Source organism: Chlorocebus sabaeus, chromosome 8 (assembly GCF_047675955.1).
Source record: "Chlorocebus sabaeus isolate Y175 chromosome 8, mChlSab1.0.hap1, whole genome shotgun sequence".
NCBI lineage: Eukaryota > Metazoa > Chordata > Mammalia > Primates > Cercopithecidae > Chlorocebus > Chlorocebus sabaeus.
The window spans coordinates 98,097,903-98,121,927 of record NC_132911.1 but is presented as its reverse complement, the minus strand read 5'-3'; the positions used below and the strand labels follow the sequence as shown (position 1 = coordinate 98,121,927).

The window sequence follows — 24,025 nt, the reverse complement described above, 5'->3', positions numbered from 1 at the left end:
GCTGCATGAGCTGACAGGAGCTGTCACTGCAATAGGTAATAATGTAAGTCACATACATAATTCATTTCTAATTACACAAATACACCTTTCACACAGCTTTATGTCATAATGTTCTGGCTCTAAACGACAATGTAAATACATTTCAATCACGTTCTCATTAGGATTGAATTACTAAAGGTGAATTTAAACATGAGCAGCTCTGATCTGCAGAATTAAACTTCTAGACAGTCTATCCATCCATTTAAAATGGTGTATGACAAAGGAGCGAGTGAAAAAAATCTGGCTGGCATTTCATTTGAGTGGCTCAATTATGGCCTACAGTCACATTGCCTGAGCAACTGTGTCTTAATATTATGTTGGCAAGATTAAAATTTTGACTGTGACTCACAGCAAACAACATGTATAATTAGCATATGGCTTTGTTTTTCTGACTTGTTCCCAAATTAATATATTGTATCCTAGAGGGATTTGTAGATATGCTATTTTGGTATTCAAGGAAGGCTTCAACATGACTTGGTAGAAAGGGATATTATTCTGTCTTACCTTGTATGATATAAATGTTTTTGGTTTAGACCAGTTTCCTATGGCACTTTTCTATAGCTAACCTGTGATCTTTGCTTCAAACCATTACAAACTTCTATCCCTAAGATATTCTGTTGTTCACAAAACCAATACTAATTCAGAATATAGCTTTTATGATGTAAAAATTGTAAAAAAAAAAAAAAAAAAAAAAAAAAGTGCCTTGACAGACAATAGTTTGTTGGAGTTTGTTACACTTACTTGAAAACCTGAAGTGTTTGGTGTAATTTAATCTTTACAATTTTTTTAAGATTTATTAAAAAATTATTTTTTTGAGTAAGAAGGTAATCAAATTCCAAAGCAGACCAAAATTAACAATTCCTTTAGTTTTGTTTTTTGAGGAAATGTAAACAAAATACTGAAGACTTTTTTTTGAGTAGTTAAAAAAAAAACAACATCATAGATATCTACAGCATAAAAATTCCGGCCAGGCATGGTAGCTCACACCTGTAATCCCAGCACTTTGGGAGGCCGAGGTGGGCAGATCACAAGGTCAAGAGATCAAGACCATCCTGGCCAACATGGTGAAACCCCATCTCTACTAAGAATACAAAAATAAGCTGGACATGGTGGAATGTGCCTGTAGTCCCAGCAACTTGGGAGGCTGAGGTAGGAGAATTGCTTGACCTGGGAGGCAGAGGTTGCAGTGAGTCGAGATCATGCCACTGCACTCCAGCCTGAGCTACAGAGCAAGACTCTGTCTCAAAAATAAATAAACAAATAAAAAATAAATCCTTTGTACCTGCAACATATTTATTTTCACGTATTCCTTTTTTTTTTTTTTTTTTGAAGTAGAGATAGGATCATGCTATGTTGTCCAGATTGGTTTCAAACTCCTGGCCTCAAGAAGTCTTCCTGCCTCTGTCTCCCAAAATATTGGGATTACAGGTGTGAGCCACTGTACCCATTCCCTGTTTTATTATTAAAAATTTCATCTCTGGGGGTATGCATAGTTTATGTAGTAATTATAGATGAAGTTAGAATTTGAAATTGGGAGTCAAAATCCTTCCTATTTCTGGATGTGTCTGCGAGAGTGTTTCCAGAAGAGATTAGCCTTTACCTCTAGAAGAGATTTGCTTTACCAACGATGTTTGTATCATCCAATCTTCTGAGGACCTGAATAGAATGAAAAGGCAGGGAGGGTAAAAGTACTTTCTGTTTGAGCTGGAACATCCATATTCTCCTATCCTCTGACATCAGAGCTCCTAGTTCTCGAGCCTTTGGACTCAGACTGGGACTTAAACTATCACCCATGTCTTTGTTCATTTGAGGTGCTACAGCAAAATACCATAAACTGGATAGCTCATAAACAACAGAAATTTGTTTCTTACAGTTCTGAAGGGTGGGGAGTCCATGAACAAGGCACCAGCAGAGCCAGTGTCTGGTGAGGGCCTGCTCTCTGTTTTCATAGATAGCACCGTGTAGCTGTGACCTCACATGGTGGAAGGGACAAGGAGTCTCTCTTGGGCCTCTTTTATAAAGGCATTAATTCCGTTCATGAGACTCTGCCCTCATGACCTAATCACCTCCCCAAGACCCCACCTCCTAATATCACATTGGTAATGTGGTTTCAACATATGAATTTGGGAAGGACACGAACATTCAGACTATAGCAACCCCTTATCCCCTTCTCAGGCCTTCAGACTCAGACTGGGACAGCAGATTTTTGGGACTTCCTGCCTTCTATAATTATGTGAGTCGATTCCCAGAAAAACTCTCTCTATATATATCTATATATCTCTTTCTATTTATCTTCTATTGGTCTGTTTCTCTGGACAATTCTGACCAATACAGATATATACCGCTGTTTAGCATCTGAGTGGAACAAAATTACAACTGCTACATTTGTTTAAAGAAAACCTATAGGAATGTCAATCTAATGCTTCCATCTCTTACATAAATATAATGGTGCTAAGTAAAAGTTTAGTATTTATAAACCTCTGTTTATTATGTATGCAGTATAGCCATTATGGACTAATATAAATAAATGAGATAAGATAGGATCAAAGGTTTTCTGAAGCAGACCAAAATGAACATGTGAAAATCAGGTGCTTGAAACATGTGATAACCTACATTTATTTATCTCTTTAAAGTTAAGTGGTTTGCTCCTCACAACAATGCTGAGAGTTGAACAGAGCAAATACTCTATTATCTCTGTTTTACAGATTTAAGGCTTACAGAGATTAAATAATTATTCAAGATCATTCAGTGACAGAGCTGAAATTTGAACACCAGCCTCTCTTTTAACTCAAAATCCGAAGCTCTTTCCAGTGCACTGACCTGCCTTTTCTGTGATTTCACCATGCCAGGTTCCTGAGACAGATATAAATGCAAGAAAAAAATGAACTAATATGAGTGTTTCATATCATGTTCTCTTTTCAAGTGAATTAATTAAAGAATTGGGTTTTGGATTAAAGTGTGTGAATTTCATGAGATCTGAATCTTATGTTTATCCTTTCACGGAACAATAGACATGGTATTTTAATATCGAAGCAGTTGATTTGATTGACTACCCTTTCTGCTCAGATTGCTCAAACCGACAACTCACAAGACAAAAACACAAGGTCACAAGACACTGTGGGCTGCATCCAGCTTTAGATTTACTCATCTTTAAGAAAGCATACACACCAAGCAACGAGAAAGCATGGATTGCAAAAGCAGAGTGGAAGTCTTACGAGTCCAGGCTAGGCTTCCAAATATCTCAGTCTCTCCGTACCGAGGATACATGTGGTCATGTGAGACAAGACTGAATGTGTGTGGAAAACCACCATTAGTGGGAGCTGTCAGCTCTGGGATTCTTTCAGCTTTCATACTCTGTTAAGGTGGGAAACAAAAAGTATACATGGAGGTCAAAATATCCCTTTCATTTTTTATAATAGCTTACTTGATTGACTTGACTTTACATCTGTTACCCAAGTGGGTTGTTAATACTGAGCTCTGTCCTACCCATGAGGAAATGCTTCCCAGGTAAGCTTCAGGGTTTGGAGGCACAGAAGAAGCTTGTGTTTTTTGTTTTCTTTTTGTTGCTGTTTTTGAGATAGGATCTTGCTCTGTTGCCCCAGCTGGAGTTCAGTGGCACTATCATAGCTCACTGCAGCCTCGAACTTCTGGGCTCAAGGTATCTTCCTACCTTAGTCTACCTAGTAGCTGGGACTATAGGCATGTGCCGCCATGCCTGACTAACTTTATTTTATTTTTTGTAGAGATAGGCTCTCGCTATGTTTCCAGGGCTGGTCTTGAACTCCTAGCCTCAAGCGGTCCAGCCACCTTGGTGTCCCAGAATGCTGGGATTACAGACAAGAATCACTGCACCCTGCCTTGAGAGCTTGTGTTTTCTACAAGCAAACTCACTTCCAGGAGGAAGAAGGTGGAGATATTTCCCTTTTTTTAAAAAATTTTTTTATCTTGCAGTTTTTAAAAATTGAGGTAAAATTCACATATTATAAATCATAATTAAAAATAATTTATTGAGGTGAAGTTTATGTAGCATAAAATTGATTATTTTTTTTCAGAGTTTTAAAATGAATTTATTAAAGAAGGTTCTTAGGAAGGCAACAACTTTTGTCATTAAAAAAAGTTATTTTTTTCATGCTGTATAATAAAGGTAATGTAAGAGGCTACAGAGTTGTAAGTTTCTTTCTACTGGAATTCTCTGGTATAGCACAGTGTAGTCATTTCTGCAGTTCTAGAATAAATAAAAAGTCTCTTCTATGCTTCTCTTCAAAAGCAATGAATAACAGAAGATGGCATAAAAAAGCTATATTTTTTCTATTCATTCTGTAGTATTGGAGCCAGTATTTTTACCAGCACAGGCTACAATTTTCACTTTATCCACTTTAGTAAGTTCTGTCACCTCTCTGAATTCAACATCATTCAATACAAAAGTCCACACATTATCGCAGAATCTGTATGTATTTAGAGAGCCCCTGAAATTGACTCTGTTCCTGACCCTCTGAGCCAATGCAGAATTTATAGCCTTATCAAACTGAAGTAGAACTTGAAGGGCAAGTTGGGGAGTGATCTGTTGAGACTGTATGAGCTCATCTAGGCTCTCCTGAAGATTGTTTCTCAAAGTGGTGTTTCTGTATAACTGATATGCCATGGCTTAGGAGGAAGAATTTGTTTTTCTTATTCAAGCTTGCATTGATGTCCTGTGGGGAAGGTGCTTCCTGCCGCGGAGCGGAAAGAAGCCGCCATGAGCCTGGCAGGAGGTTCCTACTTCCCCGACCACCTCTCCAGCCACCGCAGAAAACCCTAAAATTGATTATTTTAAGTGAACAATTCAGTAGAATTTAGTACATTCACAATGTTGTTTAGCCAACACCACTGTCTTATTCCAGAACATTTTCATCACCCCCAAAAGAAACCCCATACCTGTAAGCATTTACTGCTAGTTCTGGGATGAACTGTGACCATCGAGGTCCCTTTCATCTTCTGCTGTAAAACGGCAGCAAGGGAAGGAGGGTGACTGAACTTTTGAGGTTCTGTAGAGGTTGTTCCTCAGGGCCATGAAAGTAGGGTTGGGATGGGGAGTGACAGTGCACTGAGCAAGGTTCTAGTAGGTCCTTTATCCCACCTGCTGGTTGTCAACAAAGAGTTCCAGTGACTTCTACAGCAGGCCTGTTTTCACTTTCCGTTTGTATTAGTCAGAGTTCTTCAGAGAAACAGAAACAATATGAGGTCTCTCTCTATATGTCTATATCTATATCTCTGTATCTCTATATCTATCTATATACTTAGAAATTTATTTGTTTTAAGAAATTGGCTAAAGGGATTGTAGGGGCTGGCAAATTGAAAATCTGTAGGGTAAGCCAGCAGGCTGGAAACTCAGGCAGAATTTCCATGTTGCAGTTTTGAGGAATTCCTTCTTTTGGGAACCTCAGTCTTTGCTTTTATTACTTTCAGCTGACTGAATGAGGGCTACTCACATTATAGAGGGTAATCTGCTTTACTTAAAGACAACTTAGTGTAAATGTTAACCACATCCACAAATACCTGCATGGCAACCTCTAGACTACTGTTTGACCAAACAACTGGGCACCATAGTCTAGCTAGGTTGACATAAAATTAACCATCACATCATTTACTCTCATTTATTTTATTTTAAATTAATAGCAGCTGTGTAATACTCATTGCGTGCCAGGGACTCTTCTAAGTGCTTTATGAATATTCATTTAATATATACATATATGCTTATTAACAAGGACCCATTATATGTACTTGAATACAAATATTAGTGTATAAATACAAGTTCATGACTTGTTAGTATGGTTCACCAAATACTTGTTTTTTCCTCTTATTTATATACCTTTTGTTCATGCTTAATCTCAGTCACTAAACTTTTTATTTGGACTTATTTCCCTGGGTATCCTCTAATGACTTTTTCCTGGGCTGTTCCCTTTCTCCCAGCATTCTTGGACTCCCTGCTCCTATTTTGTGGCTGTAATTGTCAGAAAACCTGTAATACGGGGGCTTAAGTGAGGTAGAAGTTTATTTCTCAGGTGAAAGTCTGGGACGGCAGTCTGGGCTGGTGTGGTAATTTCAGTCGCTGGGGACCCCAACTCCTAGCTTGTTGTGGCTCCCCAGTCCCTATTATGCAGCTTCCACCTTGTGTTATGCACTGGTTCCAGCAATCACATTTGCATTTCAGCCAACAAAAAAGAGAAGGAGAAGACTTCCTCTTAAGGGCTTATTCTCAAAATTGCATACCACACTTTCATTTACATCCCATTGATCAAATTAACCACGTGGCAAGGTGGAGATATTCTTGATAAATTTACCAGTCAGAGAAGTCACTATCTCCCAAGGGCAAGGGTGAAACAGGTTGCAAAGGGAGGCCAGGAGTTAAATAAACTGAGCTCCCTTCACCAGAAAGGTGAAGAAGCACTTCCCTCTGACAATGGACTGTCAGCACAATTTTAATGACACCAATGGATGTAAAGCCATTCACTAGATACTGGGTGTGGTGGGGAGTGTGGTACCTAATAAGCTTTGAAAAAGTAGTTTATAAGAGCTTTGCAAAGAACATTGGTGTACCTATAGGCTATGGTTTTGGTTTTTGTTTTTGGCATTGTCAAATTTGTTATCAAGTTTTGGACTGAGTGATTATTTATATGATTGTTATTTAATCTGTCATAATGAGAGCAGCAGTAGTGCTGATAGCCTGTGGCTTATATCAGCGCTTTAGAAATGTTAACAAGTAATGACTATTTTCTACTGTTAGCAATAACCGTAGCAATAGTGTGTCACATTAACCTTTATCCTCTGAATCCTATTCATATTTTAAATTTCAATCACTAGCAAAGCATACGCTGCTAGCTTTATTATCTGAAACCAGCTGCTCTAATCTTTCTTCCTTTATTTATTCAGACCTCTACCTTAGGAGGGAACCATCAAGGAGAAGCCTTGTGTTTTCATCATGAGGCCTCATTAAACACGATGAGGGTGGAATGTAGCCAGATTCCCCCCGATGGTTGGCCTTGGAAATCAGTTTCTAATTCAGGGGGCATCAAACAAGGTGGCTCTAAGGCAGCTGTGAGTGATGCTTTTTTTTTTTTCCTTCCTGGCCTTTATGTTCTCTTCTCAGTGGCTAAACTAACTTAAGCTGGCTCACGCATTACACCAGAGTCCAGAGGCAGTTAGGAGGGGCCACAGCTCTGGCCAAGTCAAGGGCATGCCAGCTGGAATAAGGGACTTGGTTTATCACACAGAGCAGCCACTATCCTGCTCAGTCTAGTGATTAAGGAGAAGTTCCTGGGGCAGAGATTAGGGAAATTAGGAGTGGGCAAGTGTAAGAAAGCAAGAGGAAGGTGAATGGGGTGGCCAAAGCCCCTGTTCAGACCCCAGTTCATGGGCTGATTTATGAAACCAGGTTATGGGCCTCTCTGAACTTCTGGCTCAATCCTGAGGTGCCTGGGTGTGTGTGTGGAAGGCCCTCTGGCAAAGCCTAGGGTGATGGAAACATGGTACCTAATACTAGGGTATCTACTTCTGATTATTTGGTAATTTTACTCTTAATTACCAAAGGAAAAAATTATTTATTACCTTTTCCCCTCAGTCTTCTCTCGCTCAGAGTCTAAGTTAAAAATTTCACAGTGGCCTCCAGGCCTAACATGATCTGGCTCTATTATCTTTCTGACCTCATCTCCCCTTCACTAACATTCCCACTGTCCCCCTTGCTATACCTTAAATGCTGAGTGTGCTCCTGCCTCAGTTTTTCCCATGGTGTCCTAGAGGCTGGCCCATGGTGAGTACCTGCTTAGCAAGTTGTTGAGGGCTTGAAGAATGATCCGTGGTGTCCAACCTTTCTATGGAAACAAAGGGAAATGTGGGACAGGGAAAGACCATTGGATGAGTACAAACACTTTCTCTGTAGTGGAGGCACTAAAAAGTGGCTTTGAGATCAGTTAGTTATATTGTCATATTGTCTTTGGCGATAAGATTCTTAGAAGTGGTTACGCCCTTAAAAGATGGGAAAGAGCTACATGATTCAGAGGGTTGACCAAATGCCAAAGAGCATTGCTGTCCATTTGTTTCCCATACACTGTGAACCACCATTGACTATGCAGAACTAGAGCCTTAAAAAATATAATGGGCAATAAAGAAGGCTCTGGTGCCTGTGTATTGAGATGGGATTGAGATCAATAAATTTTTCTATTGCTTGTTAACAATCCATACCCTTTATAAAACTTTCTAGTCCCTTTAATTAAGCTAATTTGGGATGCAAACACTGTAAATTCCCCCTCTAATCTTGGAACTCAGTAACCTCCAGTATTTAGTTTCCATGCAATAAGTTAACCTCCAAAGGGTGGACAAATTTTTAGAAATCCTTGTTTAGAAAGCATTGCAGACATAGGAATAATTAATATATACTTTAACATTTGATGAGACAGCAAGTCCAGAATGATTACTCATTCAAGTTGAAAGGGAGATACAAGAATCTAATTATAGGACAATGTTTTAAAGGTACCTGTGCAAGACTTACCATTGAGACATGGTCACTTCACTTATTTTCTGTGTAGCAAAGTAGACCTTTGGCATTTCTGGTTTTCCCCACCACAAAACTTAGCCACAAGGCTAGACTGGAATTCAGACTGCCCTGTCTTATGCTGCATGGCAGCTTTCTCAGTAAGACATCAAAGGAACCTGGCTTTGGTTACCACTTTGAACTAGACTAGAAATTATTTCCACTAACTGCTGGAGAGCGCCCCTCATGGCTGTGCTCCACCATGAACATATTGAATAGCATTGCCAGACAGAAACACATAATGGAGAGCTGCTTTATTTATCAGAAGCTCTGCAAAAGAAAGAAATTTCAGAGCTTAGAGAGGAATCTCGTGTACTTGCTTCTTATGAGAATATTACCATAAAAATACCACTTCTGTCATCCAAGGGAGAGAAAGCTGTTTTCAGATGTAGGAGAGATGTCCAGTGGAACCTAATGGTTTGTATAATTCTGGGCTTAAAAAGGACTTCATATTTGAAAAGTGATGTTTGCAGCAATTTTGGCCTATCCCAAAAGAACCACAGTCTTCATCTTAATTAGATAAATAGAAAGTCAGCATCATTGCAATATGATGTTCAAAGCCCTTGGCTTGGAATCAGCAGATTTGGAGGTTCTAGTCAGAACTCTGCCATTGATTTGGCTTCTGATTATACGGAATTCTTAATTTTTGCACTTTAATAATAATAATAATGAGTCATTCATTGATGGCTTACTATGTGCCAGACATTTTCCTAAATGCTTTATATGCATCATTTCATTTATTCCTCTTGTCAATCCTAGGACATGGGTATTATTTATTATCCTCATTTTACAGGGAGGATACTGATGCCTAGAAAGGTTAAACGCTTCCCAAGAGCACAATGCTAAGAGCTGGATCTGATCCCGGGTTGATGTGGCTATAGAACTTGTTTGTATGCACCAGGCTTAAATTCACAAGCTAAATGAAAATTTAAGGAATATCTTTTTTTTTTTTTTTTTTTTTTTTTGAGACGGAGTCTCATTCTGTCGCCCAGGCTGGAGTGCAGTGGCCGGATCTCGACTCACTGCAAGCTCCGCCTCCCGGGTTCACGCCATTCTCCTGCCTCAGCCTCCCGAGTAGCTGGGACTACAGGTACCCGCCACCTTGCCCAGCTAGTGTTTTGTATTTTTTTAGTAGAGACAGGGTTTCACCGTGTTAGCCAGGATGGTCTCGATCTCCTGACCTTGTGATCCGCCCGTCTCGGCCTCCCAAAGTGCTGGGATTACAGGCTTGAAACACCGCGCCCGGCAGAATATCTTATAGCAGTCATCAGTGTGAGGAACTGTGGGCTTCTACATTTTATGCCAGGATCACTTGTTCTCATATTAAGATATATTTACCAGGAACCTGATTTAGAAAATGCAAGGATTTAGGAGCTTTTGAAAAAAAAAAAAAAAGAATAAAAGATAGGCAGAAAGATTAGACCTGTTTGTTAAATAAATTTTAAAAAGGTTATATATGGTAGATTTTAAAGAAGTGATTGTTACTGAGGATACCCATGAAAAAGATTTGTTATTTTATCTAATTATCCTGATTAAAGAATGTGATGGTCAAGAAATATCGGTAGATAAGTTGGAAACAAAACAAAAAGCAAAGGGGAAACTACCATTTTGTGAGAATGGCCTGCTGGTGGCAGCAACAGATCACAACAATTGTCTCCCATCACATCAGGAATTCTAGGCATGTCTTTAAGCACACAGCTTCCTGTTTTTATAAGATTTCAAATCACAGGCTGCTGTTATGATGGCTATAAAAACTGGCAAATCATTCTAGCTATCAATATGACTGACAGGATTATTTTCCACAGCATTTTATATTGTCAGAGCTTTACACTTATTTTCTCCCCATGGGTTGTGTTGGTAGAGGGGGGTGGGTATTAAATTATTAATTAAATGAAAAATGAGCAAACTTAAAAGTTTGTTGGAAATAGTCTGTTGAAATCAGTGACACCTTAGTTATTAACTTCTGATTTTGTTGTAAGATGAATATAGGTTTAATAAACAGACTTTTACACAGAATTATTTGTTTTTTCACTGTGAATTTTTTTACGAGACCTCAGGTAACAATTTTTCAGTTCTCCATAAACATTATTAAAGGATTTTTTTTGACTTACATAGCTTTGAAAACACAAAACATTAATGTTTATTCCATAAGTAGTAGAAAATGAAAACGTATGTTTTAGTTGCATTATTTATGCCGGAGGAAATATCCATAAAGAGAAATTCTCAACTGCTGCAGTGCCTGAGCCTTTGATGAAGGCCAGACTCTGGTCACTAGGTGGAGCTGTCGACTCCTAGCAGTGCCTTGGGGGCCCAGGTGTAGAAGGGTCATGTGGTCAGACAGTGATGCTTTGACCTGGATGTTGCTTTCTGTCTGGGTAGCCTAGTAGTGGAGGCTTCCATACATCTCAGCCTGGTTTCTGATCCTAGGGTGGGAAGAGTTTGTGCTGCTAAGGAAGATGAGTTAAAAGACCCACTCTTTTTGTTAGTACTGTGTCAGCAAACCACATCTGGGTTCCTCTAATGGATGGAACAATACTGAGGCTTCCAGAATGCTAAGTACCTTTTGGGTAAAAGGGGATCTGCTTGAAAATTGGACCTGGGTGGAGCCCTTTATTGTGAAAAATATGATCGACCTTCCTGGACACGTTGAGACTTCAGTCATTCCTATACCTTGAGATGTTGATGGCACCAAGTGGGTGTTCGATAGAGGTGAATTAAATGGATAAACAAGTGAATTAAACAAATAACAAAATGCAGGATAACTCCTTTCATTTCCTCGGTAAGAAGCTCTATGTCTCATCTCATTCATTTATTAATTCATTTGCCATACAGTGTTTGAGAACTTACGATGTTCTAGGTTTTTTACAAAACGCTGAAATTCAGAGATGCTTACTTTCATTTCTGCAGGTTCTGTCATCTATAATTTTGGTGTGAGGAATGAGTTAGGAATGCAAATTTTAGAAAACAGTTGCCCAATTGTAATAACACTTAAATAATCCATTCTTTCCCTATTGACTTTTCTGTTCTTGAACAGTATTTTAATATGGATTTCAAGATTTATTATTATTTAGGAGATCAAATTCCTCTGTAGTATCCTTCTTTTTCAGTATTTTATTGGTTACTCTATATCAGTTTTTTTTCTGGATTAATCTTAGAATTATTTTGTCAATTAATTTAGAGAAAAAATGAGATAATTTAGAGTATTCATTCAGGAATATGGAATGTCTGTCTAGATATTCATGTCTTCTTTTATGTTTCTAGGAAATGTGTTATTTTCATGTAGAAGAGAACATTCCTAAACATTACTGGCTTCCTTAATTAGTTTACATCTAGGTGCTCAGTCATCACCTCCTCAGAGTAGCCTTCCTAACCGTTAACCATACTATTTTTTTTTTGTGTTTTGTTTGTTTGTTTGTTTTCTTTAAGAAACAGGGTCTCACTTTGTTGCCTAGGTTGGTCTCCAACTTTTGGGCCCAAGCAATCCTCCCACCTTGGCCTCCTGAAGTGCTGAGATTACAGGCATGAGTCAGTATGCTGGGCTGAATCCATGCTATTTGAATGGCATACTGCCCACCCCTGCATAAATATTTTCCTCCATTTTTTTTCTAGGCAAGGTCTCACTCGTTGCCCAGGCTGGAGTGCAGTGGCGTGCTCATAGCTCACTGCAGTCTCGTACTCCTGGGCTCAAGTGATCCTCCCAGTGTGCTAGGATTACAGGCATGAGCCACCATACCTGTAATTTTTTATCGTGTTAAAATACACATAACAATTATAATCTTAACCATTTTAAGTGTACAGTTCTGTGGTATTATGTTCATAATGTTGTGTAACCATCACCACCATCCATTTCCTTAATTCTTAAAATTTTTTTAAAAATTCATTTAATTCTCATTTGTTGAGACAGGGCCTTGCTTTGTCACCCAGGCTGGGGTGCAATGGCATGATCTTGGCTCACTGAAGCCACAACCTCCTGGGCTCAAGCGATCCTCCCGTCTCAGCCTCCCAAGTAGCTGGGATTACAGGCTTGCAGCACTATGTCCAGCTAATTTTCGTGTTTTTTTGTGGAGACATGGTTTTGCCCTGTTGCCCAGGCTGGTCTATTGGGCTGAAGCAATCTGCCTACCTCGACCTTCCGAAGTGCTGGGATTATAGGCATGAGCCACCACACCCAGGCTAAAATTTATTTTAAAAATTTAAAACTTTTAAAAGAGATAGAGTTTCATATTGCTTAAGCTGGAGTGTAGTGGCTGTTTGCAGGTGCAATCATAGTGCACTAAATCCTCCAGCTCCTGAGCTCAAGCGATCCTCCCACCTTAGCCTCCCAAGTCGTTAAGACTACAGGCACACGACACCACACCTGGCTTCCATAACTCTTTTTATCTTGTAAACCTGAAACTGTACCCATGAAATAACAACTCCCCACTTCTCCCTCCCCTCGGCTTCTGGCAACCACCACTCTACTGTCTGTCTCTATAATTTTTACTGCTCTAAGTACCTCATATAAGTGGACTTATACGGCATTTGTCTTTTTGTGACTGGCTTATTTCACTTAGCATAATGTTGTCAAGGTTCATCTCTGTTTTGTCAGAATTTCTTTCCTTTATAAGGCTAAATATTATTTCATTGTAGTGTATACCACATTTTGTTTATCCATTTATCTGTTGATGGATACTTGGATTGCTTCCATGTTTTAACTATTGTGAGTAACTGCTATGAACATGGGTTTACACATATCTCAAGACCCTGTTTTTAATGATTTTGGGCATATACCCAGAAGTGGAATTGCTGGATTATATGATAGTTCTATTTTTAATTTCTTGAGGAACTGCTGTGCTGTTTTTCACAGTGGCTGTACCATTTTACATTCTTACTAACAGTGCACAAGGGTTCCGATTTCTCTACATCCTCACCAACATTGTTATTTTCTGTTTTCTTTTTAAGTAGTAGCCATTCTAATGGGTGTGAAGTAGTATATCATTGCAGTTTTGATGTGCATTTCTCTAATGATTAGTGATGTTGAGCATCTTTTCATTTGCTTATTGGCCATTTATATATCTCTGTTGGGAGAAATGTCTATTCAAGTTCTTTGCCCATTTTTTAATTGAATCTTTTGTTGTTGAGCTTTAGGAGTTCTTTATATATTCTGGATATTAATGCCTGTCAGATATATAGTTTGCAAGTATTTCCTCCCATTCTGTAGGTTGCCTTTTTACTCTTTGTCTTTTCATGCACAAAGTTTAAAATTTTTCTTGAAGTCCAATTTGTCTTATTTTTTTTTCTTTTGTTGCCTGTGCCTTTGGTGTTATGTCCAAGAAATCATTGTGAAATCCAGTGTCATGAAGCTTTTGCCCTTCTAAAAGTTTTATAATCTTAGGTCTTACACTTAGGTATTTGATACATTTTGAGTTACTTTTTGTAAGTAATATAAGGTAAGGAAGGGTCCAAATTCCTTCATTTGTATGTGGATATCCAGTTATCTCAGCACTGTTTGTTGAAGAGATTATTCTTTACCCACTGAATGGTCTTGGTACCCAGTTAAAAATCAATTTACTATATATGTGAAAGTTTATTTTTGGACTCTTAATTCTAGTCCATTGATCTATACACCTATCCTGTGGCATCACCACATGTTATAATTACTGTAGCTTTGTAGTACATGTTGAAATCAGGAAGTGTGAGTCTCCCAGATTTGTTCTTTTTTTTGATATTGTTTTGACCATTCAGGACCCTTGAGCTTCCATTTGAATTTTAGGATGGGGTTTTCTTTCTTTTTTTTTCATGCTGTATTATCTTTAATTAAGTACAAAGACCTTTCTAACATGTAACTTAGAGATCATTTCACCCACTGATTTGGCTGCCAGTCTCTTCAGCAGTAGCTGCCCTTGCCAATGTCAAAACTGTTGGAGAGCCTGGTGATAAAGTTGTTGCCATTGTCATCTTTCACATGAACCACATCAAAAGATCCAAGATGTCTTTTCTCTGTTGGTGATCACACCAGTCTGTCTCAGATTAGCACCTCCAGTAACCATACATACACTACCAGCGTCAAACTTGAGGAAATCAGTAATCTTGCCGGTCTCCAAGTCAATCTAAATGGGGTCATTCACCTTGATGAGGGAATCAGGGTAGCAGATGGTGAAAGCGTCATGAGTCACCAGATGAGGGATTCCTTTTGTGCTCACAAAGATTTTTCTCACTTTGCACAACTTGTACTTTGTCTCCTGGGGTGTAATAGGATGAACAGCGAAGTGACCCTTAGTATCATAGATTAGATGGAAATGCCCTCTGGTCTTGTCAATGCTGATGACATTCATGAAACCAGCAGGGTAGGTTAAATCAGTTTGGACCTTGCCATTAATCTTAATGAACCGCTGTGTGCAGATCTTTTCATCTCCTGTCAGGGTATACTTAAGTCGGTTCCTTAGGAAAATGATGAGAGACTCTCAGCTTATAGGGACCAGTGGATGTACAAGGAGCAAACTTACTGGCTAATTCATCCAACATCTAATGCTTATTTCTTTTGGGGTTGGAGGATGTTTGGCCAGGTCAGAGATAAAGTGCTTCCTGCCAGCAACACCAGATCTGCCCCCACCCACCCCCCACCCTAGCCCAGCATTTGCTTTTCTCCCTAGAGCCTGGCCTGGCCAACTGCAGAGGCTGCAATCCCTTTGCCTCTGCCCGTCAGTCCCCTGCCAGAGTCCCAAGACCTGAGACAGCCCCAGCCTAGGGAGGATAGAGGAAAATATGTTCCCGGATGGGTTTTTCTATTTCTGCCAAAAAAGTCATTGGATAATAGGGATTGCACTGGATCTGTAGATCACTTTGGATAGTATTGTGACATCTTATTAAGTCTTCTAATCCATGAATATGAGGTGTGTTTCTATTATGTCTCCTTTAATTTATTTTAGCAATGTTTTGTAATTTTTGTTGCATAAGTTTTTTATCTCCTTGGTTGATTCGTAAGTATTTTATTCTTTTTGATGCAGTTTTAAATAGAATTGTTTTGTAATTTCCTTTTCCAAAAGGAACTAACTAGTTCATTATTAGTATATAGAAATGCAACTGATTTTTGTCTGTTGATTTTGTTTCCTGCTACTTTGTTAAATGCATTTATTAGTTTTAACAGTGTTTTTGTGGAATCTTCAGGATTTTCTACAGATAAAATCATAACATCTGGAAACAGAGATCATTTTACTTCTTGTTTCCAATTTTGATCTCTCTCTCTCCCTCTCTCTCTCTCTCTCTCTCTCTTTACCTAATTGTCTGGCTAGAACTCCAGTACTATGTTACTATTTGAATAAATGTGGTGAAAGCAAGCATCCTTTCTTTGTTTTCTTTCTTTTTTATTTTTTTTGAGATGGAGTCTCACTCTGTCGCCCATGCTGGAGTGCAGTTATGCGATCTTGGCTCACTGCAACCTCCCCTCCCGGATTCAAGCAATTCTCCTGCCTCAGCCTCTTAAGTAGCTGGAATTACAGGCATCTGCCAACACGCCCAGCTAATTTTTGTATTTTTAGTAGAGACGGAGTTTCACCATGTTGACCAGGCTGGTCTCAATCTCCTGCCCTTGTGATCTGCCTGCCTCAGCCTACCAAAATGCTGCGATTACAGCATGAGCCACCATGCTCAGCCTCTTTGTTTTCTTTGAGAAAAAGATTTTAGCCTTTCATCATTGAATATGATATTCACTGTAGGTTTTTCATATATGGTTTTTATTATATTGATTTAGTTTCCATCTATTCCTAGTTTTCTTCAGTGTGTGTGTGTTTTTTTAAATCATGAAATGGTGTTGAATTTTGTCAAATGCTTTTTCCTGCATCAATTGAGATAATCATGTGTTGTTTTTCTTTCATTCTGTTAATGTGTTATATTACATTGACCAATATTTGTATGTTGAACCATTCTTGTATTCCAAGAATAAATCCCACTTAGTCATGTCGTATAATACTTTTAAGATGCTGCTGAATTTGGTTTGCTAATATTTTGTGGAATATTTTTATATCAGTGTTCATAAGGAATATTGGTCTGTAGTTTTCTTTTAGTGTCCTTGTCTGGGTTTTGACATCAGAGTAATGCTGACCTCATAGACTGAATTAGAAAGTGTTCCTTTCGTTTTAATTTCCTTCTCAAATCTTTCTTTAAAAATTAAAGAAAATTTTTTAAAATTAAAGATTTGAGAAAGGTTGGTTTTAGTTCTTTAAATGTTTGATAGAATACACCCCTGAAGCCATCAGGTCCAGGGCTGTACTTTGTTGGGAGATTTTTGATTACTGATTGTCTCCTTACTAGTTATAGGTCTATTCAGATTTCCCATTTATTCATGATTTAGTCTTGGTATGTTTTGTGTTTCTAGGAGTTTGTCCATTTCATATAAGGTTATTCAATTTATTGGTGTACAATTGTTCACAGTATTCTCTTTCAGTCTTTTTAAATTTCTATAGAATCAGTAGTGATGTCCTTACTTACATTTCTGATTTTTATAATTTGAGTCTTCTCCTTTTTTCTTTCTTAGTCTATTTGGCTAAAGATTTGTCATTTTTGTTCATCTTTTTGAAGAACCAACTTTTGGTTTCATTGATTTTTCTCTTTTGTTTTTCTCTTCTCTATCTATGTCTGCTTTGATCTTTATTGTTTTCTTCCTTCTGCTAGCTTTGGGTTTAGTTTGTTCTTTTTTATTTTTTGAGACGGACTCTTGCTCTGTTGCCCAGGCTAGAGTTCAGTGGCGCAATCTCGGCTCACTGCAACCTCCGCCTCCCAGGTTCAAGCGATTCTCCTGCCTCAGCCTCCTGAGTATCTGGGATTACAGGCGACCACCACTGTGCCCGGCTAATTTTTATATTTTTAGTAGAGACAGGGGTTCACCATCTTAGCCAGGCTGGTCTTGAACTCCTGACCTCGTGATCCACCCACCTCAGCCTCCAAAAGTGCTGGAATTACAGGCTTGAGCCACCGCACCCGGCCTCTAGTTCTTCAATTTGTAAAGTTAGGTTGTCAATTTGAGATGTTTCTTGTTTTTTAATGTAAGTGTTTAAAGCTATAAATTTCTCCCTTAGCACTGCTGTCATTGCATCCCATAAATTTTGGTATATTGTGTTTTTATTTTCTTTCTTCTGTAAATATTTTCTAATTTCCCTTGTTATTTCTTCTTTGACCCATTGGTGATTTAAGGGTGTGTTGTTTAATTTCCGCAAATTTATGAATTTATGTTATTGATTTCTAACTTCTTGTTGTAGTCAGAGTAGGTACTTAGTATGATGTCTATCTTTTTAAATATGAGACTTAATTTGTGGCCTAACATATGGTCTATTCTGGAAATGTCCTATGTGCACTTGAGAAGAATGCGTATGCTGTTGTTACATAGAATATTTTGCATACATCTGTTAGATCTATTGGTTTATTAATCTAATAGATAATATAATATTATGTATAATACAACATATATATAGTGTGCGTGATATGGTTTGGATTTATTTTCCCACCCAAATCTCATGTTGAATTGTAATCACCAATGCTGGAGGAGGGGCCTGGTGGGATGTGATTGGATCATGGTGTTGACTTGCCCTTTGCTGTTCTCATGAGACTAAATGAGTTATCATGATATCTGGTTGTTTTTAAAAGGGTGTAGCACCTCCCACTTCACTCTTCCTCCTGCTCCTGCCATGTAAGACGTGCCTGCTTCCCCTTTGCCTTCTGCCATGATTGTGAGTTTTCTGAGGCCTCCCCAGTCATGCTTCCTGTGTAGTCTGTGAAACCGTGAACCAATTAAACCTCTTTTCTTTATAAACTACCCAGTCTCAGGTCATTATTTATAGTAATGTGAGAATTGACTAATACTGTGTGTGTGTGTGTGTGTATACATATATATATATATATATATATATATATATATATTCAATAGATTGGTTTTTTTGTGTTGTCTAAGTCCTCTATTTCCTTACTTATCTTCTGCCTGATTGTTCTATTCAATATTAAAAGTAGAGTATTGAAGTTCCAACTATTATTGTAGAAGTGTCTATTTCTCCCTTTAATTCTGTCAGTTTTTGCTTCATATTTTGGTGGTCTGTTATTAGGTGTGTAAATGCTTATAATTGTATTGAAGCTTTGTGAATATATACATACATGTATATATTTCTCTCTTGTAAACTTTTTTGACTTAAAGTCTCTTTTGCCTGACATCAACATAGCCCCCTCTGCTCTCTTTGGTAACTATTTGCATCAACTATCTCTTTCCATACTTTCGCTTTCAACTTATTTGTGCCTTTGGATTGAAAGTGAGTCTCTTGTAGATAGTATATATTTGGAGCATGTGTTTTGATCCATTTTGCTAATATCTGTCTTTTGATTGGAGAGTTTAATACATTTACATTTAAAGTAATTATTATTAATTACTTCTGTAATTTTGCTACTTGTTTTCAATTTTCCTGTAGCATTTTTGTCTCATTTCTGTCATTGCTGTCATCTTTTGTAATTACTTGTTTTTTTAGTAGTAAAAATTTTGAGTTCCTTTCTAATGTCCTTTTGTGTACAATCTATAGCTATTTTCTTTGTGGTTACCATGGGGATTACATTTAACATACTAAAGTTATAACACTATTTTGAATTTTTATAGTTTAACTTCAACAAGACATAAAAACTCTGCTTCTTTATAGCTCCATTCTTGCCCTTTCAGTTGTTGATGTTACAAAATTACGTTCTTATACATTTTGTGCCCCAAAGCATAAACTAATAATTATTTTAAATGCTTTAGTCTCTTAAATAATACATTAAAAAAGTTACAAACCATTGATGCAAAAATGCTGGCTTTTCTAATTACCTGTGTATTTACCTTAGTTGAGATCTTTATTTCTTCATATGTCTTTGATTTACTGTATAGAACTATTTAATTTCACCGTGCAGGACTTACTTGAGCATTTCTTGTATGGCAGATCTAGCAGTAACTAACTCTCATAACTTTTGTTTATCTAGGAATGTCTTATTAGGTTGGTGCAAAAGTAATTGTGGTTTTTGCCATTTTAAAAGTAATTGTTATTCTTTTTGAAGAATAATAAAAACCGCAATTAGTTTTGCAACAACCTAATAATTTCTAACTTTTTTAAAGGGCAATTTTGCTGAATATAGGATTCTTGATTAACAGGTTGTTTTCTTTTAGCACTTTGACTATATTGGCCCACTACCTCTGGCCTCCAAAGTCACAGATGAGAAATCTGCTGATAGTCTTATTAAGGATCCATTTTATGTGATGAGTTACTTTTGCTGCTTCCAAGATTCTCTCTGTCTTGAAATCATCTTTCTAGGAATTAATTGAGCTTACTAGATGCTTATATTCGTACCTTTTATCAAATTTGGGAAGTTTTCAGCCATTATTTCTCCAAATATTCTCTTTGCTCCTTTTTCTCTTTCTTCTTCTTTAATTCTGACAATGTGTATATTAATCCACTTGATGGTGTCCAACATGTCCCTTAGGCTCTGTTCACTTTTCTTCAAACTTTTTTTTTCCTTTCTGTTTCTCAGACTGGATAATTTCCATTGTTCTATCTTCAAGTTCACAGATTCTTTTTTCTGCATGCTCAAATCTGCCTTTGAATCCCTTTGGTGAACTTTTTATTCCAGTTATTGTACTTTTCAGCTTCAGCACTTCTTTTTGGTATCTTTTTAGGTTTTCTATCTCTATTGATATTTCTATTTTGTTTATCATCATTTTTTTTACTTTCTCCACATCTTCCTTTAGTTTTTTGAGCATCTTTGAGACAATTGTTTTAATCATTGTCTAGTAGCTCTTCCATCAGGTCATTTTCAGGAACAATTTCTGTTGATGTATTTTTTTTCTTTTAATGTGATAAAATTTCCTGTTTCTTTCTATTTCTTGTGATATTTTTGTTGAAAACTGGACGTTTGAATCTAATAATAGGGTAACTCTGGAAATCAGATTCTCTGGAAAACTGCTTTTGCCAGGGTTTGCTCTTTCTGTTATTGTTGATTTATTTTTTTATTGTGGTAGGTCATCTCTTTACCAAGGATCATCCTGAATATCAGACTTAAGGTTTTCTCAGGTCTTTTCTGAGCTTCTACCTTTCCCTGGACATGTGTGGTCACTTTATCATTTTTCTCAAGCAGTTGTTTTTGAAAGTCATAGTCTTTTAAAGTCTGGATCCAAAAAAAGACAAAAAAGAAAAGTGAAGGAAGGAGGAAAAAATGGTGCTGGCCTTTTAAATCCAGTGAAAGTCACCTCAGCTGGAGGGGGAGGGGCTCACAACAATGAGAAAGGGTGAAATAGCAATGGTCACCTGCCCTTTGTCTGCACATCTGTGATTAGAAGCAGCTGTCAGAAATCTGAACACAGATCCCCAGTATTTGGAGAACAAGGCTTGTTTTGCCCATTCTGGCTTCAACAAGCTGTGTGTAAGCTGCTCCAGCAACACGTACACAACTCTCAGCTATGGTTAAACCAGACACATTCTGCCAGTATAATTGTTGTGCAGGTGGGGAGACAAATTTCTGATGCTCCCTACTCTGCCATTTTTCCAGAATCCTCCCCCTCAATCACTTTTTTTTTTTTTTTTTGCGCTTTATTTTTCTTCATAGCACTTACTATCTGTCATAGAAATTTGTTTTATTTTTATGTGGTCCATCTTCCCAATACAATGTGAGCTTTGTGTGGTTGGAGACTTTCATGTCCTAGTCATTGCTGTATCCCCAGCCTGGAACAGTGTCCGACACATTCTAGTGAGTATTTGTTGAATAAATTATACCCACTACTCGTATCTTTCAAATGTTAACATTTTGCCATATTTGTTATAGATTTTTGGAGAGAAAGAAAACGATACAGATAGAGTTGAAGACTGCTCTGTATTTATCTCCAATCGTATTACCCTTTTTTCTTCTCTGAGTGAATTACTGTTAGAGGTTTAATGTTTAACAGCTTTATAAATGTTCATATGCTTTTATTTCACATTTATGTAATATAACTAGAACTATTTGCTTTTATTTTTAAATTTCATGGTAAATGTGTATATAAAAATAAGTGATACATATATGTGTTTGCAAATTGTCTTTTAAAGAAATTTTTATTTGACAAATAATAATTATTTATATTTATAGGGTATAATGTGACATTTTGATACATTATGGAAGGATCACATCAGGGTAGTTCACATATCCATTACCTCAAATGTTTATCACTTCTTTGTGGTGAGAAGATTTAAAATCCTCTCTTGTAGCTGTTTTGAAATGTACATTATTACTAACTCTAGTCCTTTTGCCATGCAATAGAATACCAGAACTTATTTCTCTTAACTATAACTTTGTATCCACTGACCAATGTCTTTCCTTTCCTTGTGTTCCTTCCCACCTCTTTTTCACATATGTAGCTCTAGTTCTTTTTTTTTTTTTTTGAGACAGAGTCTCTCTCTGTTGCCCAGGCTGGAGTGCAATGTACCAATCTTGGCTCACTGCAACCTCCGCCTCCCAGATTCAAGCAATTCTCTGCGTCAGCCTCCCGAGTAGCTGGGATTCCAGGCACCCACCCTCACACCTGGCTAATTTTTGTATTTTTAGTAGACATGGGGTTTCACCATCTTGGCTAGGCTGGTCTTGAATTCCTGACCTTGTGATCTACCCGCCTTGGCCTCCCCAAGTGCTGGGATCACAGGTGTGAGCCACTGCACCCTGCCCAGCTCTAGTTCTTTCATTTTGACATTGGGCTAATAAACCACAATTCATTTATTCATTCTCTTGTTTGTGGACATTTAGATTGTTTCCTATTCTTCTGCTATTAAATACAATGCTGCACTGAAAATACTAGTACATATCAGAAGTGAATTGACTGTGCATCTTCATTTTTATCAAATGTTGCCAACTTGCTCTGTGAAGTAGGTGCCTCCCAGAAAGATGTGAGAACTGTTGTTGCTCCACATGAGTCCAACACTTAACTCTGAGAGACTTTGCAGTTTCCAGTCTGATGGGTGTGAAAGGAAACCTTATTTTTGAATTTTCCTGATTGCCAATTAGGATAAGTATATTTTTCTGTGTTATTTGTCATTTGGATTTCCTTTTCTGTGAATTGCCTGTTCATTTATGTTATCCATTTCCTTGTTGTTTTCTTTCTCTGATTGATATATAAATTCAAAGTTTTTGTTAATTTTAATATTTAATGTTAATATTAATTTAATATTTTTTATTTCATTACTAATACAGATATTATATATTCTTCCAGAAGTCTGTTTTTTATGTATGTCTTAAGTTTTAATATAGTCATTTTTTTTTGTATATATTTTTAGAGTATGGGATTTTTTTGTTTATATATTTGTTCATTTATTGAATAAATCTTTTCTTGCTCTGAAGTCATAAAGAGATTATTCTATAGTTTCTTTGAAAACTTAAGTTTTATATTTCATACTTAGTTCTTTAATTTACCTGGAATTTATTGTTCCAAGTGACATAAAATGGGAATCTGGATTTTTTTCCTGCTTGAATGATGAATTGACCTAATAATATTTATTTATTTTGAGACGGAGTCTTGCTCTGTCTCCCAGGCTGGAGTGCAGTGGCGCCATCTCAGCTCACTGCAGGCTCCGCCCCCTAGGTTCATGCCATTCTCCTGCCTCAGCCTCCCTATTAGCTGGGACCACAGGCGCCCGCCAACACGCCCGGCTAATTTTTTGTATTTTTTTAGTAGAGACAGGGTTTCACCGTGTTAGCCAGGATGGTCTCCATCTCCTGACCTCGTGATCCTCCCACCTCAGCCTCCCAAAGTGCTGGGATTACAGGCGTGAGCCACTGCGCCCGGCTGAATTGTCCTAATAATATTTACTGAATAAATGTATCCCTTCCCCCAGACTGGAATGCAACGCTACCTCTGTCGTATTTCAATTTTCTGCAGTTGGACAGATAAATTCCACATTTTGTATTTTTAAAATAGTGATTTATTAGTCTAACTCTGACAAAATACCACACTCTTTTAATTAGCATGACTTTATAATAAGCCTTGATATTTGAGTGGAAGGCCTTAGCTGTTTGACTTATAATTTGTACTCACTTGTTCTTGGTCTTTGGCTTTTTTTTTCCCCCCTTTCTCTTGAGACGCAGTCTCACTTTGTCACCAGGCTGGAGCACAGTGAATTTCAACTGTGAAACTAACAAGAATCATTGACATTGTTTTTCGGCTACTTGTTCTCTATTTTAGTCAGTTTTAATGGTAATAAAAATGTAGTAAAAGTACATTTGAAAAGATGATCTTATCACCCCAAAAGGCATTATGTGTTTGTGTGTTTTCTTAGATTCCGTTTTCCATCCTGAATTTTGATTTTTACTAGTAAGCATGGTTGTTTCTTCCTGGCTAGGACAGTTTCTTACTCCTGTCCTCCTTTGTCCTGCACTGTTGTCCCTGACCCCTTAATTTTCTTCTTTCTGCTTCAGTAAATC

General features: G+C 37.6%; 2 pseudogenes; both read right to left on the bottom strand.

The window, feature by feature from the left end:
* Positions 1–4,196: 4,196 nt before the first annotated feature.
* LOC103237144 (transcription initiation factor IIA subunit 2 pseudogene) lies at positions 4,197–4,822 on the bottom strand (annotated as a pseudogene).
* Positions 4,823–14,471: 9,649 nt separating this feature from the next.
* On the bottom strand, positions 14,472–15,112 carry LOC103237143 (small ribosomal subunit protein eS4-like; annotated as a pseudogene).
* Positions 15,113–24,025: the final 8,913 nt, after the last annotated feature.